This window comes from Pinus tabuliformis, chromosome Q, assembly GCF_031772625.1.
Source record: "Pinus tabuliformis cultivar Carrire ecotype Pingquan chromosome Q, CPIR1, whole genome shotgun sequence".
In the NCBI taxonomy this organism is placed as follows: Eukaryota; Viridiplantae; Streptophyta; class Pinopsida; order Pinales; family Pinaceae; genus Pinus; species Pinus tabuliformis.
In genome coordinates this window covers 1,020,715,919-1,020,733,652 of record NC_142296.1, presented here as the reverse complement: position 1 = coordinate 1,020,733,652, position 17,734 = coordinate 1,020,715,919, and the positions used below count along the sequence as shown (strand labels likewise).

General features: G+C 41.9%; 1 protein-coding gene across 16 annotated transcripts in view; it reads right to left on the bottom strand.

Moving 5' to 3' along the window:
* The window catches only part of LOC149222965 (uncharacterized), a 380,581-nt gene that overhangs the window by 146,539 nt on the left and 216,308 nt on the right, over positions 1 to 17,734 (bottom strand). The gene's annotated exons all lie outside the window — the stretch shown is intronic.

The window sequence follows — 17,734 nt, the reverse complement described above, 5'->3', positions numbered from 1 at the left end:
TTTTTTTATTTAATGGAGGTTTTCACCCAACAAGTGGAATATACAATTCTAGTCTAATGTTGAGTTGTAATTTAGGCTCAATATGTGAAAGGGCTTCTTGTGATGAGGGATTTCTTAATGTGTCTCGACTCAACATTAGAGCTCTATATAAATAGACGTGCATGTGAGAAGACACTACATCAACTTAGCAACCTCATTCATCTTTTCTAGTGGAGGAGAAATTCAACTAAGGAGAAATATGTTCATCATTCATCTTTTCTTCATCATTCTATCTCTCTTGGAGGCCACATGTGTGAAGGGTTTGACCAAGTTTGACCACCATCCGTACAGCCGCATGTGAGGATTTGACCAGGTTCGACTGCAGTCCATACAACTGCACGTGTGAGGATTTGACTGACCTTCACCACAAGCTGAGATGATCGTAGGCCACACATGCATGTTGACCGCAAGCCACACATTTGAGTTTGACCACAAGCTGAGTTGACCAGGCTGTTAATTTTCCACTATCCTATGCTGTTACAATCACTTTAGCCCAATTTCTTCAATTAACAATCAATTAATCTTCCAAAGATAAATAGCAATTGTAGATAGAATAGTAAATGCAATGACAGTAGAATAAAATCAGGAGCAATAACAAGAGACACCAAATTTGGTGAAAGACCAGGGAAAAAACCCACAAAGGGGAAAACCCTTTCAAATTCTTCTTCTTATTAGGTTATCATAAAATGTTCAGCAAAGAGAGTAAAATGTTCTAATTCATCAATCAAGAGTCTAAGTCAATCCTTTGTCTATCCAACAAAATCAACCAACCAAGATCCAAATGATGAGTCAAAAGTCAAATTTGTTCCAAGTCGAATCTAGTCAAAGTCAACAGCAGCAAATGATGCCCTAACCAGTCCTCAAGTCAGCCCTCCAAAAGTCTCGGTCAAACTTCTAGTCAATGCAGCCTTCCAAGCTGGTCAAAGGTTAATCAAAACAGTCCCAAAATCCACAGTCAAATTTGGTAAACAAAGAGAGAAAGTCTGCGGTCAGATCTGAAGTCAAAATTTGTGGTCAACAAAAGTAAAATTGCCCAAAAATCCTCGGTTTGTGTGCCAAAGAATTCGGTTTCCAAAAACAATCAAAATATCAAGGCAAACTATGCCCAATCTCAGATCTGAAGTCAAAATTTGTGGTCAACAAAAGTAAAATTGCCCAAAAATCCTCGGTTTGTGTGCCAAAGAATTCGGTCTCCAAAAACAATCAAAATACCAAGGCAAACTATGCCCAATCTCCAAAAATTCAATGTTGGTCAAAGGCTGATCCAAGGCAGATTTTCAGCCCTCCTAAATTCTCTCTCTCCTACTCGCACATGTGAGAAGATGACCTGCAATTTCAAATTGTACAAACCTCCAAAGGGAAGAAGAAAAATGTGTGAGATGTGTGTCCAAATGAGGTTTTATTAAGTTGTATCTATAGACATTGGAGGAGACCCAATTTGTCTTTAAAGTCGACCTCTGTTTTGGGCACATGAGGGTTTTCACATTAAAAATATATTTTCCTTTACCAAATTAAATTCTCCAATGGAAAAAAGAGTCTTCTCTGAATGGTTGTCCAAAAGAGGGAATTTGTCCATGTGCTGCCAAATTAACACTACCTCTCAGCTAGGGAGAAATTTCTGACTACATCATATGTCCCATCTCAAGTGTCTTGTCGTCATCAAGTCAGATGTCGTCTCTGCTCATCTCTACTCATCTCTGTTAAACACTCTCGAATCTAAAAGAAGAAGAGTTTGACATCATAGGGTAGCTCAAGCTACCACCTCCTATCAATAGGCAAGATCTACTTACCGCAAGAGCAAGAATCAAACTCTATCCTATTGACTTGTGACAATAGGTGAGATCGACTTAAGGATCACACTCTGTCCTATCATCTAATGATAATAGGCGAGATCGACTTAAGGATCACACTTTGCCCTATTGTCTATTAATCCTCCATCGAGACCCTTGAGAGTCAAGTGGTAGAACACTTGCATCCCAAGACTTGAGCAAGATCGACTTACCTGCTCGGGTAAGGATCACACCTAATCTCAAGTCACCTCAACCCATTGGCCAGATGGGGAAGACCAATCCCAACAAGCGCAGCTTGTGGGTAAGATGCCAACTAGGGTATACTCTGTTAAAGCGACAATAGGCAAGATCGACTTACCACAGGGGTAAAGATCACACCCTATGCTATTTTTCAGAGTTCCCTCAACCCCAGGAGCCCTTACTGCTCCATCTCACCCTAGGAGCTCTAGAAGGAGGAAGAGCACGCTCAGTGTTCTCAATCAACTGAGACCCTTAGCCAAGAGGGTCACATCCATCAGTCCAAGCTGCTCTCTAAAGACCAAGAACTTCCCTTTTGGCAAAGCCTTGGGGAGTGCATCCTCTATCTGCGCATTACTCAAAATGTGATGGTGTCTCACTGCTCCTCTCTGCACCATATCTCGAATGTATTGATACATGATCTCAATATGTTTGGAATTATCATGAAACACGAGATTCTCTACAAATCGAATCCCACTCTTGTTGTCGCAATATATCACAATCGTATCCAAAACCTGTTCAAACAACTCTCCAAATAGTTTCCTCAACCAAACTACCTCGCAACTAACCATGCCAGCAGTAATGTATTCTTCCTCGACCATGCTTAAAGCTACGGACTTTTGTTTCTTGCTCATCCAAGATATCATGGAAAACCCCAAGTTAAAGCAACACCTTGATGTGCTCTACCTGTCAATAACATTTTCGGCCCAATCAACGTTAGTGTATCCATGTAATTTCACATCTCCGACAGTATATCTCAAACCAAGATTGATCATCCCATGCAAATATCTCAGCAAGTGTTGTCAGCAAACCAGTGTGCATGAAGAGGCTCAATCATGAATTGACTCGAAGTGTCCATTGCAAGACATATGTCTGGACGGGTGTTCACAAGGAACATCAAATCCCCAATCAGTTGTCGATACTCAAAAGTGTTAGCCAAATCCGATCCAGCAACTTCTCCACATAGCTTCTTGAAGTTCATCTCCATCGGGGTGGCCAAGGATTTGCATTCAACCATTCCAAATCTTTCCAAGAGCTTCATGACATATTTTCCTTGAGAAAGGAAAATCTCACTAGGTCTTTGCCACACTTCTAATCCCAGGAAGTAATGCATCAAACAAGATCTTTCATCTCGAACTCAGAGGCTAGCTCCCTCTTACACTCGAGCACCGAGGGCTCACTACTTGTCAAGAATAAATCGTAAATATATAAAACCAAAATCAAATGCATACCTTGGACAACCTCGAAGTAGAGGTTCATGTCAGCACTGCTTCTTGTAAATCCAAGCTTCACCAAGTAACTGCCAATGCGGGCATACCTAGCTCTGGGGGCTTGCTTCAAGCCATATAGAGATTTCTTCAACTTGCAAACATGAGTCTTCCTGTCCTTCACTTCAAATCCCTGAGATTATTCAACATATACTTCTTCCTCAAGTATGGCATGAAGAAACGCAGTCTTCACATCCATCTGGTGAAGAGTCCATCCTTGATTGGCAGCAAGGGCAGCAATCGATTGAATAGTAGTGTATCGAGCAACAGGTGCAAGAATGTCATCATAATCTTCTCCCTCATTTTGGGAGAAACCTTGAGCCATGAACCTTGCTTTATACTTCTCAATGCTTCCATCAACTCCATGCTTGATTTTGTATAACCACTTCGAAGTTACGACAGAGTTTCCTTTAGGTCTCGGAACAACATCCCACACATCATTCTTCATAATCCATTCATAATCTTTGACCATGTTATTGTTCCAAACCTGCTCTTTCACTACTTCTTCAAAAGTGGGAGGTTCAGCCTGTATGATTTACCTCATAGCTACAACGTATCCCAGTACCAGCATGGCTTTTTGCTTTCTCTAAAGGTCCCTTTCGCAAGAACATGTCTCTCAACATCCTGTAATGTATCATGAATCCAGAGTAGTCTCTTCCTGCCAGGGGGATCACATGGAGGGGGATCTGTAATGTCCCAAATGAGAAAAATTTGGAACAAACCCATCACATAAAATTATCATCTACTTAACATAAAATTATCATCAAAAAACCAAACACCAGAAATATGATTGAAACAGTAAACCCACAAATTGCACGAAAATCACACTAAAAGATCACAACATGAGGAACAATGAGAAATGCAACAACAAAATCTGACTTTATTATATATAGATATGCCAATACAATAGCTAGGAATGAACCTCCAGTCTCCAGACTGAAACAAGAAAACAATCACTACACTTGTGGATTCTGAATGAATCCACTAAGGGCAAATGCATTCTCGCCCAATCTCTCTAAATCACTCGAGGGTTTTCATTCTCGAGCTACTGCTGAAGTGGAGAACCAGGTTCTCAACCTCTCATACAAGAAACAATACTCAATCCAAGATGTCTCCAAATGATCTCCTCCTCCCCTTTGATGGATAAATCTCCAAGCCTCTAGAAGCATCTTATTTTATTATTTTATTGTTATTCTAGAAGCTCCTCCATTGACTTTATCTTAAGTGACCTTTAATTTTATTTTATTTCACTTAAGTCACTTTTGGCCCTTTTTCTCCAATTAATTATTTTTCCTTAATTAAATGACTAATTAAAGCAATGTTCCACCAAGGTTCCGGGACGAGGGGGTGAGGGAACGAGGATACGTGGGAGCGGCCTATGCAAAAGCTCCCCACCAGTTTTTAGGAAACATGGAGGGACGTCAGGGTCTTAAAAACTTATAAATAAAAAATATAATTTATAAATTAAGTCCACCAATTTTTAGGAAACATGGGTGGATGTCAGGGTCTTAAAAACTTATAAATATAAAATATAATCTATAAATTGAGTCCACTATGACAATTGGGTTTGAATTGAAAAGTTACAAAGCATGATCATTGATATGAATATCATTATCTAATATCATATAAATTTAAAATTCTAATTTATAATCATACATCATACATTATGATTAAAGTTTAAACCATATTGATGTTCCACTTCCTACTATGAACATTGAATACTGAACAGTGAATATTGACATAAAATTATAAAAGTCAAGTCTGATACATCATACATCAAGAGTCAAAATTTTATAGAATTATTAAAGACTAAAGTCAAGTCTAATACATCAAGAGTCAAAATTTTATAGATTCAGAATAACATAAGAATATCAACATATTGAAAAATAAACGAGCATAATTTTGCTCAAGCCTCAATGTAATGCCTCGCTAGTCTCTGCATCCAGTTGATGCATGAATAAATCAGGATCAACCATATCACCATCTGAATCTGAATCACTAGCATTCTCAAACATGCTAAGTGGCACACCAACCAACCCCATCTGTCTCTCATCAAGTCTCTCCTTCATATCTACTTATGCATCATCCTCTGGATCAACATCCCATCGTGTTGTTGGTCCCTTCAAATACTCAGGTGTCTTCCTATGCTCAAGACGTAGAGCACTGTGCACAGCAACTATTTTCTCCGCTCTTTTAGGGGTAAGCTTGTTCCTCTTGATAGAGTGGATGAAGCTATATGTGGACCAATTCCTCTCTGCTGCAGAGGAACTAGGAACATCTTGCGAATGGAGTAAGGGGCCACGACGAATAATGAATTAAATTTATAAAAAAATGAATTGAAACCCTAAAGTATTAAAACTAATGTTAAATTTTAATTATAAACAAAAGTTTATTTATAAAAATCGGGACCCTCGACCCCCCACGTCCCCCCTCAACCCCCCACAACCCCTCACGACCCCCTTTTCGAAAACGACCCCTCAGCACAAGGAAACGACCCCCTGGCACGTCCCCCTGCGTACCCTATTTTTTGGGAGCGTGGGGGAACGACCCCTTCTCTTCCCCAAGTCTCTGGAGGGCAGGGGAGCTAGGAAACAAGACCCCTGGGGTGGCGAGTCTCCGCGGAACACTGAATTAAAGTCATTTTTAACTAAGGAAAATGGAAAATCGCCCACCATACTTTCTTCGGCCATTGGAAATCTCTTCTCAGCATCCCATCCTGTAGATCTTCTCGTTCTGATTCCTTACACTGAGGTGTTCCATCAATTAATCTCCCCTAAATGCCACCTCGAGCATAATTAATTAAGTTATGCCCAATAATAACGCTAATTTTTGAAAGTTGTCAAAATGCGATGGAACGAAAGGCAAACTGTGCGGATGATGGAATATGCCAAGCGAATGCCATCAAATCCCATAAAAACTCTTCAAAACTCCATCGAGACCCCTGATGACATAAACCTCCTCTGTTAACCTCGCCATCTCCTACCCTGGAAATCCACCCTGGTTGTACTATGAAGAAGAATAAAAATGGGGACATGACAGGCCTCCCGCCCCAAGATTTCTTTCCCTCAAGCAATCCAAATCTGTGGACCAATCTGGTGGCTCGACACAACTAAGACCCAATGCCAAGGTCCCATACGAACCACTGGGTGATGTTATACTCTTGTTTCAACCCACCATGAACGGACTCCTCAGTGCCCAGATCCCAGACCAATCTCTAACAGAACCTGTCATCAACAAATCCTCTTGGATCCTAATGCCACCAAGAAGGAGCATTAATGCTCCATGGCTCCGGTTGTGCTATAACTCCAATTGTGAGTGCTACTCCATCCACCGCGTACCAATGCATCACCTCTCTCCAATACAACCCGTGGCATAGACGAAGGTCAATCTCATCATGTTTATGCCATGCTAAAATACTTATTAGTGGCCAGCCTACATCATGCTGCTAACTGAAGCATGTGATATCCCTCACCTCTGAGGGCTCCTACAATACAATGCTCCTGACTAAAAATGATTCTCCATCACAAGGATACCAACTCATGATCTCTTGCCAATCCCATGCATGGACACCAGTGCAAGGGATATGCCTGCTATGCTGAAATTGGTCCATGCTTAACTCCTGATGCTCTACCTAGACAATCAAAACATGTCCAAGAAATCCAGCCTCTCTCCCTCTAATGGAAAAAAGTGGGAAAACTGTGCTGCAAGCCCCATCTATGTACTCCTGGAGAGGGATGCTCCCTGAAAATGCTACAGCTCATTTGGCTACCACTACATCCGTTTGCACCTCATCAATGGGTAGTCCCAATGATGGATGCACTATCATCTCCTTCGCCTAATAGGAAACTCCACGCTCCTCTAGTCCACCAATCTCCTGCCAAACTGTCCTATCATACTCTAGCATCTTCTGAGGACAAGTGTCAACAACTATTGTCACCTTGCCAATGGTCTATACATGTCTGCTCCTCATCAATCGCTGACCCCAAGGGTGATTTCTCATCCTCCACCATCATGGGTTCAATATGAACCTCCAACTGGCTCTCCCAAAAAGGCTCGTCATGCATATTGTGCATATCATCCTCATGAGTTGACTCATGCTCCACCATATGCTGCTCTTGCTGAATCATCATTGGTAACCCATCATCCTGAATGTCTCCCATAGGGTCCACTGACTCCTCACCATATACACTCGAATATAAATCTAACCTGCTACCAACAACTTCATATGATGGTACATGAGAACCAATGGGCTCATCTATAGTAGACTCTTGTCCAATTAAGGACCCTTCAATCTTCTTCATAATCAATTGACATGAGTTCCTTACCAACTCTGCTTTAATTGTAGCAATCTCGTCTACTTCTCTGTCCCCTTTAACTTTACTTTCGTGATCCAATATCCACGCTTCGTGACATGTAAAACAAATTTTCTATCTTCTCATTTGATTTCTACTCTTCTTTGGGGGTTCTGGAGACTGCTCTTTTTTTGGCTCCTCATCTTTCCCAGATCTGAACCCTCCAAAAATTATCCTTATCAAATTTCTTCTAACAAGAGGGTCAGCACTAAGGGCTGCAAGTGTTGATTTGGGGTAGCATCGGATGTGCTCTAGCCACGAAATTTTGTGGAGAGGTTGGAGCACATGAGATCTCCAATGCCCAGAAAAGGTTTGGGCAGATTCTAAACAAATCAGGAGATATTAAAATAATTAATATTTTTAATGGAGTCCCTAAGTCTAAACTTAGGAAAAATAAAATATTAATGTGTATTAATATGAATCTGTGTTAGAGTGGTCCCAAAGACATGGATCAAGCCAGATCTAATCTTAGTTGTTGATTAGGGACTTAATCTCGATCGTTGAGATGTCAATAGGAAAAGTATAAGAGGAGGCTTGAGGGTCACTTGAAGAACACACCAGATGATCAGTGATTCTATTCTCTAGAGCGGGGTTTGCTAAGAGATATAGAATCAGTGATCGGGAGAGCAGCTGAGGGGCATTGAGTACAGAGAAACAGAGAAGGCAGAGATTGCACCGGGAGAGCAGCGCAACAGCCAAGGAGAGTGACACAGAGCCAGCAAGGACTCACGCAGGGCCACACAAAGGCAACCAAGTGTTGCGCAGAGCACTAGAGGGGCCAGCGTGGCTGACGCAGAGGCTCCCAAAGCTGACGCAGGGCCTCCTAGGGCTGACGCAGGGCCAGTGCTGGGCTAGGAGTGGCTAACGCAGTCCAGATTAGGCAGACGCTGGGGTTGCAGAGCAGTTTTGCGTTGAGGAACTGCCGGAAGGGTTTTCCAGGGTTTCAGCCAGGAGATTTCTCTCAAACTGTAAGGTATAGCAATTAAGGGAATTCTCTGTTGGGTAGGCCAGTTTCGGCACCCAGATTGTACTCTGATATTGCTTAATAAGAAAACCCTCAGATAGCTGCATCAGTTTTCCAGCACTGGGATTTTCTGGGGACATTGGTCCAAAAATAATGGTGTCATGTGGTGTGTTTATTCTTGTTTCTTTTAGTTGTTGATCTGTAATATGTTGAGCATGCACTGGTGTTTATTTTCAGTAGTTACTTTGTAAATAACTTGTTAAAGAAAAATAACAAGTAGGTAGGAATAAATCAGAAAAAGTGCATGAAGGGTTTCTAAACTAAGTAAATTTAGAAACTTCAACATGGTATCGGAGCGTGATTCCAGATCACAGGAGGACTAAGAGACATCAGTTGAGCGGAGCAATAGCAGCAAAAAACAGATGTCCCGAGGTGACAGAAGTTGTTTCTAGCAGCGCAAAGGCCAAGCAGTGTGACGTAGAGAGAGCCAGAGCCACACAGAAGAAGTCGGGAGTTGCGCAGAGCCTCAGAGAGGCCAACGTTGCTGACGCAGAGGGCTAGAGGGCTGACGCAGGGCATCCCAACGGTGACGCAGACCCATCTGGGGTGATGTAGAGCCAGCATGAGGCAGAGAGGGGCTGATGCAATTCACAGAGAGGCAGTGACTGGAGTCTAGAAGGCTGCAGAAACATTGCAGAGTGGAGCTAGTGAGGTACTGTAGTCAGAACAGTACCTGACAGAACAGGGCAAGAGGAGTTGTTACCGAGGGTTTCTAGCCGAGGAACCTGGATTAGCAGTGCAGTTGCACAAGACGATCAGAGTAGGGGACATCTCGACAAGCGGTAGAAGGATTTCCAAGAGGGAAATTAGGGCTCAAAGGGAGTCCAGAAGAGAACTTCCAGACGGAGAGTAGAGACTCAGAGGAGTCGGACAGAGAACTTCCAGGAGGTAAGTAGAGGAGAGCCATGGCACTACACGGGGTAAGAGACCAGGATAGGTTGGACGGAGCATCGAACTTCGCAATTTGGAAGGCCAGAATCTTATCAGTGCTTGATAGGAATCGTGTCAAGAACTTCGCCTTGAAGACGATAGCTATCCCAGTCGACCCAAATGATAATGACAAGTACGAAGAGGCGATGGCGAGGGCCAAGTGCATTACCCTTGACGAGGTCAAGGATCATGTGGTACCACATATAACCGAGAAGTAAATGGCAGTTGAGATGTGGGAGGCTCTCAAGAACCTGTACCAACATACTTCTATGCAGAGAAGAATGTTGCTCGAGAAGCAAATGAGGTCATATCAGATGAAGAAGGGTCAAACGGTTGATTGCTTCCTCGGAGGACTGAATGAGATCCGAGATCAGTTGACTGCTATAGGAGCGATACCAGATCAGGAGCTTATGGTGAGGACAGCCCTAAATGTTGTCTCAGAAGAGTGGGAAGTGTTTGTCCAAAGCATCCTGGACAGAGGGACTCTCCTATCTTGGGACAAGATGTGGGCAACTCTTCCCCAGGAAGAGATCAGATGGCAGTCAAAGACAGGTAGTAGCAGCAAAGGGATCAAGGTTCAGCAGGAGGAGGAGGATGTGGCCCTAACATCTAAGGGAAAGCAAGAGAAGCGGAAGAAGAAAGATCTCTCCAAGATCAAGTGCTTCCACTGTGGGGAGATGGGTCATTATGCGACCCAGTGCCCAAGGAAGAAGAGTAAGGGAGAGTCTTCCGAGACTAAGGCAGCGCCAGCACGGGCAAAGAAGAAAGTTTTGACAGACGATCATTGTGCCATGAGTGCACACGCACCACTTGAGCGGAAGTGGGGAGACATCGAGTTGTAGTCAGGCGGACTATAGGCGATGAGGGGCAGGATCCTTGACGTACCCAGCCTTTTGGATTAGACCTTACTACGGGAGCCCCGACGAGGAGTAGCAGGACTAGTTGAGTAGGTAGAGACGGATGTGGATGGAGCGGTAGAGAGAGCTACAGTGCAGGAGTCCCAAGACAACGCAGAGCTAGCAAGCTGCAGTAGTGCGAGAGGCACAGGAGTGTTGCACCAGTGCAGGAAGGCACAGCGAGGTGTGCAACGGTGCGAGATGCAGGGTGTTGTTGTAGCAGCGCAGAGGTAACAGAGGGAGCACTTGTCAACGACAGAGGGAGCTTCAACATCAGAGGGTGTTTCTAGCCCAACAAGGAGGTCAGTTGGGAGATCAGTTACTTACTTCTCAGTAATTGAGTTGCAGTGCAGCAGTGGGCAGCGCGATGCAACATGATGAGAGGAGGTGCAATGCAGATGCAATGTTGGGAGGAAGGACCAGCAGCAGCACAGATGCAGAGGGAGTTGCAGTGCTGGCCCCTGGGAGGAAGGACCAGCAGCAGCGCTGATGCAGAGGGAGCTGTCATATAGAGGCAGCAGTGGCAGAACCATGGGCAGCAGTACAAGAGGCAGCAATGCAGAGGATGGTGGGCAGGAAGGCCTAGCATCAACACAGGTACCGATGCCGGATGATCAGAGTAATACTCAGTCAGGGGTATTGCTAGAGCACAGTCCTCGCTAAGAGGGAATTTTGATTTGGGGTAGCGCAGATGTGCTCTAACCACGAAATTTGGTGGAGAGGTAGGGGCACATGAGATCTCCAATACCCAGAAAGGGTTTGGGCAGATTCTAAACAGATCAGGAGATATTAAAATAATTAATATTTTTAATGGAGTCCCTAAGTCTAAACTTAGGGAAATAAAATATTAATGTGTATTAATATGAATCTGTGTTAGAGTGGTCCAAAAGACATGGATCAAGCCAGATCTAATCTTAGCCGTTGATTAGGGACTTAATCTCGGTCGTTGAGATGTCCACAGGAAAAGTATAAGAGGAAGCTTAAAGGTCACTTGGAGAACACACTAGATGATTAGTCATTCTATTCTCTAGAGCGGGGTTTGCTAAGAGAGATAGAATCTGTGATCGGGAGAGTAGTTGAGGGGCATTGAATACAAAGAAACAGAGAAGGCAAAGAATGTGTCGGGAGAGCAGCGAAGTAGCCAAGGAGAGTGACGTAGAGCCAACAAGGGCTCACGCAGGCCCACGCAGAGGCAGCCAAGTGTTGTGCAGAGCACCAGAGGGGCCAACGTGGTTGATGCAGAGGCTCCCAGAGCTAACGTAGGGCCTCTTGGGGTTGACGCAGGGCTAGCGCTGGGCTAGGAGTGGCTGACACAGTCCAGATTGGGCAGACGCTAGGGTTGCAGAGCAATTTTGTGCTGAGGAACTGCCGGAAGGATTTTCTGGGGTTTCAGCCAGGAGATTTCTCTCAAACTGTGAGGTATAGCTGCTAAGGAAATTCTCTGTTGGGTAGGGCAATTTCGGCACCCAGATTGTACTCTGATATTGCTTAATAAGAAAACCCTAAGATAGCTGCACCGATTTTCCCACATTGGGTTTTTCCGGGGACATTGGTCTAAAAATAATGGTGTCATGTGGTGTGTTTGTTCTTGTTTCTTTTAGTTGCTAATCTGCAATATGTTCAGCATGGACTGGTGTTTATTTTCAGTATTTACTTTGTAAATAACTTGTTAAAGAAAAATAACAAGTAGGTAGGAATAAATCAGAAAAAGTGCATGAAGGGTTTCTCAACTATGTAAATTTAGAAACTTCAATAGCGAGCTGCCTCCGTGACTCGTCCATGAGCCAATAAATTTGAAAATTTCAAGCTCCCCTTACTATTATTGCAAAGGCCCAACAAAATAACCCAAATAATTAATTTGCACTGCCCAAAAATTATGTTGTTGCTACTGAAGATGAACTGGTGGTTTTTCCCTCAATACTACTCCAAAAATTCTAAAAATTTACACTGAGGCTCCTCACACCAAACCCATAAAAACCCAAAAATGGTTTGTCTTAAATCCAAGCCAAGATCAAGTCCACCAAGTGGTGTGAATTACCCAGTTCACTGTAAAACGCATTGTTGAATATTTCCAGCTTCAATATTGCCCTGAAAAATTCTGAAATTTCAACCATGGGCTCCTCTCACAAAACCCAAAAAAATATTGGGCAAATTCTAGCTGATCTATAAAATCTTTAATTTAGTGTGAGTTTCTCAGTCTGCCTAGCTTTGCACACTGCTCCAAATAAGATAAATTAATATCACAATGCTCCAACTCTTCAATCCATCAAATTCACTGCAAAATCACTAGCAACAACATTCACGGCACAAAAATAAAAATTCTGCAAGAAAGGATGACTTTGGCACTTCCAAAATAAACCCTCAAATACTTAAAACTAGAAACCCAAACCCGCAGGCTGAGCCAAGTTCGATGCTCTGATACCATTGTAATGTCCCAAATGAAAAAACTTTGGAACAAACCTATCACATAAAATTATCATCTACATAACAGAGAATTGCCATGAAAAACCCAAACACCAGAAATTTGATTGAAACCATAAACCCACAAATTGCACAAAAATCTCACTAAAAGATCACAACATGAGGAACAATAAGAAATGCAGCGACAAAATCCAGCTTTATGATATATATATGCCAATACAATCGCTAGGAATGACCCTCCTGTCTCTAGACTGAAACAGGAAAACAATCACTACACCTATGGATTCTGAATGAATCCACCAAGGGGAGATGGGTACTCGCCCAATTTCTCTAAATTACCCGAGGATTTTCATCCTAGGGCTACTACTGGAGTAAAGAACCGGGTTCTCAACCTCTCATACAAGAAACAATAGTCAATGCAAGATGTCTCCAAATGATCTCCTCCTACCATTTTATAGATTTGATGGATAGATCTCTAAGCCTCTAGAAGCATCTTATTTTATTATTTTATTATTACTCTAAAAGCTCCTCCATTGAATTTATCTTAAGTGACCTTTAATTTTATTTTATTTCACTTAAGTCACTTTTGGCCCATTTTCTCCAATTAATTATTTTTCCTTAATTAAATGACTAATTAAAGTCATTTTTAACTAAGGAAAATGGCAAATCGCCCACCATACTGTCTTCAACCACTGGAAATATCTTCTCAGCGTCCAATCCTGTAGATCTTCTCTTTCCGGTTCCAACGAGCTATTACACTGAGGTGTTCCATCAATTAATCTCCCCGAAATGCCACCTCGAGCATAATTAATTAAGCTATGCCCAATAATAAGTTGATTTCTTAAAGTTGTCGGAATGCGACGAAACGAAAGGCAAATTGTGTGTATGATGGAATATGCCAAGCGAATGCCACCAAATCCCATAAAAACTCCTCAAAACTCCATCGGGACCCCTCATGACATAAACCTGCTCCACTAACCTGGCCCTCTCCTGCCATGGAAATCCACCCTGGCTGTACTATGAAGAAGAATAAAAATAGGGACATTACAGGATCCAAGGGGTCCATAGGCTCCATGGGATCATCAACAATATCCTTCTCAGATTCCAACACAGAAGGACCTTCTAGTAGGTTCATGTCATCATCATTATTCTCAACATGAGGAGGTGGAGGAAGGTCCCTTGCTTTTCTAAGGGCAGCATCTTCATCGAAAGTTACAACCCTGCTAAACTCGACCTTTCTTTGAACAGATATATATATATATATATATATATTCTAATGCTTTAGAGCTTTCACAATATCCAACAAACGTACATTTCATTTTGGTAGCTTCCAGCTTGTTCCTCTTGTCCTTTGGCACATGAAAATATATGGGGCAGCCAAATATCCTGAGATGTCCAACATCGAGCTTCATACCTTTGAATACTTCTTTGGGAGTCTTGTTATCCAAGGCTTGATGAGAAACCTTGTTTTGAACATAGACTGTTGTATTTGTAGCTTTTCCCCAAAGAAACCTTGATAGCTTTTGATCATGCAGCAGAGATCGGGCAGCTTCCATGATGGACATGTTCTTTCTTTCAACCACATCATTCTGCTCGAGATTGTAAGGTACAATAATTTCCTTCTTGATTCCAGCCTCCTTGCAAAAGTCAACAAACTCATTTGAAGTATATTCTCCACCATTGTTAAACCAAAAGACCGTGATCTTCTTCCTTGTTTAATTTTCTATCAGCGCCTTGAAGTCCTTGAACATATCAAATGCCTCACCCTTATGCTTCAAGTAAAATATCCACGTCTTCCTAGAGAAGTCATCAATGAAGATTATGTAGTAGAGATGGCCACTAATAGAGTGCACTAGCATAGGTCCACATATGTCAGAATGAATAAGTTGAAGAATATCACTGGTCTTGTTCTTGCTGGAGGGGAATGGTCCCCTTGTCTTCTTTCCACTGGCACATCCCAGACATACTCCATCATGACTAGCTTGAACATCAGTCATCCCAGAAACTAACTTCTTTAATTTCGGGAGGGCTTCATAATGTAGGTGTGCCATCCATCGGTGCCATAACTCACTTTGATGATTGATGTCATGGACCATTGCTCGCATAGGTCTTCCATCGACTCTATAGAATCCTTCATTTCTAGACCCCAAGGTAAAAGCATCCCTCATGCGAGATTCCATAAGCCAGGTGAGGACTTTTCCTCTTATGAAGGCTACTCTCATCCCTTTGTCTTCCAAAGTAGATATAGATACCAAGTTCTTCTTTAGTCCCAAAACATGCATAACATCGTGAAGAAGAACGGATTCACCAGGGTCCAAATGAAATTTAACAGAACCAAAACCCTTCACGGGATGAGTAGAGTTGTCTCCAAGGATGATTTTCAAATTTGTCCCTCTCAACTAGGTTTGAGAGGACTTCCTAGAATACAAAGAAATGTCTAGAAGCCCCACTATCTACCAACTAATTATCATACGAATCCAGAGGGGAAGAACTAAAAAGAGCAGAAATAAGCATATATTCAGATTGACTAGCAGCTGCATTATTTTCATACCTAGAATTCCTTGCCCTCTTTTGAGGACAACGGCCTTCTTCACGATCATTTGGAGCATCTCTTTTTCTTCTATCATTCCTTCTTCTTCAATCATCTCCTCTTCTTCGATCATATCCTCCTCTTTTATTATTGAACATGTTGTTGTTGAAGCCACGATTGTTGTTGTAGTTGGATCTTGAATCATTTCTCTTTTCCGGACATTCTCGGGCATAGTGACCATGCTTGTGATAGTTGAAGCATTCAATTCTCCTTCCTCTTCTATTAAAGTCCTTTGATTCAAGGGGAGGCCTTCTTGAATCAGATGGTCTTCCTCTTCCTTTTCTCTTCTTGTCTTGAGCAACAAATGTAGAGGGCTCTGCTTCATGCTTTTGAATCCTCCCTTTGGAAATCATACCAGTCTCCTCTGGAGTACATTTACAAACAAGTTCATCAAATGTCGGGAGTACATTATTGTTGCTTATAGTAGTAATGAAGGTTTCCCAAATAGGAGGAAGACCTTGAAAAGCAATCATCACCAACTCTCTATCAGATATATGCTCACCAACAGTTTGCAATTAATCCCTTAGTTGGGATACCCTCATGACATAGGATTGCACAGATTCCCTCTTATTCATCTTCATATCCTTGAGTTGATTTTTCAAGGAGAGGATATGATTCAAGTTGTTTACCCCATACATTCCAACCAACTTATCATAGATTTCCTTAGACTTCTTCAAGCTTCCAACAAAAATAAGCAAATGATCATGCAAACCATCAATGAGAATTTTCTTGGCTTTGAGCTCACCTTTCTTGTACTTGGATTTGGCAATAGTAGGAGCACTATCTGGAGGTACAGGAACTTTTCCTTCCAAATATTCCAAGACATCATTTTTATCCAATATCACTTCCAACCTAATCTTCCAAACAGCAAAGTGTGATGAGTCACCAAGCTTCTTGGAATCCTTCAAGAGGTAGACATCTTGACCAAGTCAAATAGGCTCCTTTCGCTTCTTCCAAAGATGATTTCTCTTGTCTCTTGTCTCCTTGGGCTCGTCTTCACCTTAGCTCTAATCCCATATTAATTTTCCATTGTTATATGATGTTACAATCACTTTAGCCCAATTATTTTCTTCAATTAGAAATCAATTAATCATCCAACGATAAATAGCAATTGTAGATAGAATAGTAAATGTAATGACAGTAGAAGACAATCAAGAGAAATAACAAGAGACACTAGATTTGGTCAAAGACCAGGGAAAACCCCCACAAGGGGGAAGCCCTTTCAAATTCTTCTTATTAGATCGTCACAAAATATTCAGCAAAGAAAGTGCAATGTTTCAATTCAGCAATCAAGAGGCAAAGTTAATCCTTTGACTATCCAACAAAATCAACCAACCAAGATCCAAATGATGAGTCAAAAGTTAAAAATGTTCCAAGTCAAATTGGAAAAAATCAACAGCAGCAAATGATGCCCTAACCAGTCCTCAAGTAAATAGTGAACAACCCTCCAAAAGTCTTGGTCAAACTGCCAGTCAATGTCGCCTTCCAAGCTGGTCAAAGATCAATCAAAACAATTCTAAAATCCAGAGTCAAACTTACTCAACGAAGAGAGAAAGTCTGCAGTAAGATCTGAACTCGAACTCTGCGGTCAACAAAAGTCAAACTACCTAGAAATTCTCAATTTTTGTGCAAAAGAATTCAGCCTCCAAAAATAGTCCAAAATGCCAAGTCAAACTATGCCTAATCTCCAAAAAGTCAACGTTAGTCAAAGGCTGATCCAAGACAGATTTCAACGCCTCTAAATTCTCTCTCTCCTACTCGCAGTCCAATGTTTTAAAACTCCGACTCCAACTCAGAAACGGCCGAGGGGACTCTGACTCGATATCGACTCGGCCGGTTTGATTTCAATGACTCGGTCGCTGTAAAAAATACATTAAATATTTTTTTTTATAAAAAACATAATTTTAAAGATTTTCATTCATGTTTCCAAACACAGAGCTTTAGAATATAGAGAGAAGACAACATATGATCAAAGTAGGATCATGAATATATCCATTATATCAAAATGGCACCTAGTGCACTATCCAATACAAAGTTCATACTTAGCCACCAATACCAGGATTCTTTTCTACCTCAGCCTAAGGAAAATCACTAGACTACAACAACAATAATACCAATTCTCTGCCCCTAATGAAGTCTCAAAACCCTTGATTTAATTCTGGTCAAGCTCCAGAACAATCAGAGGTA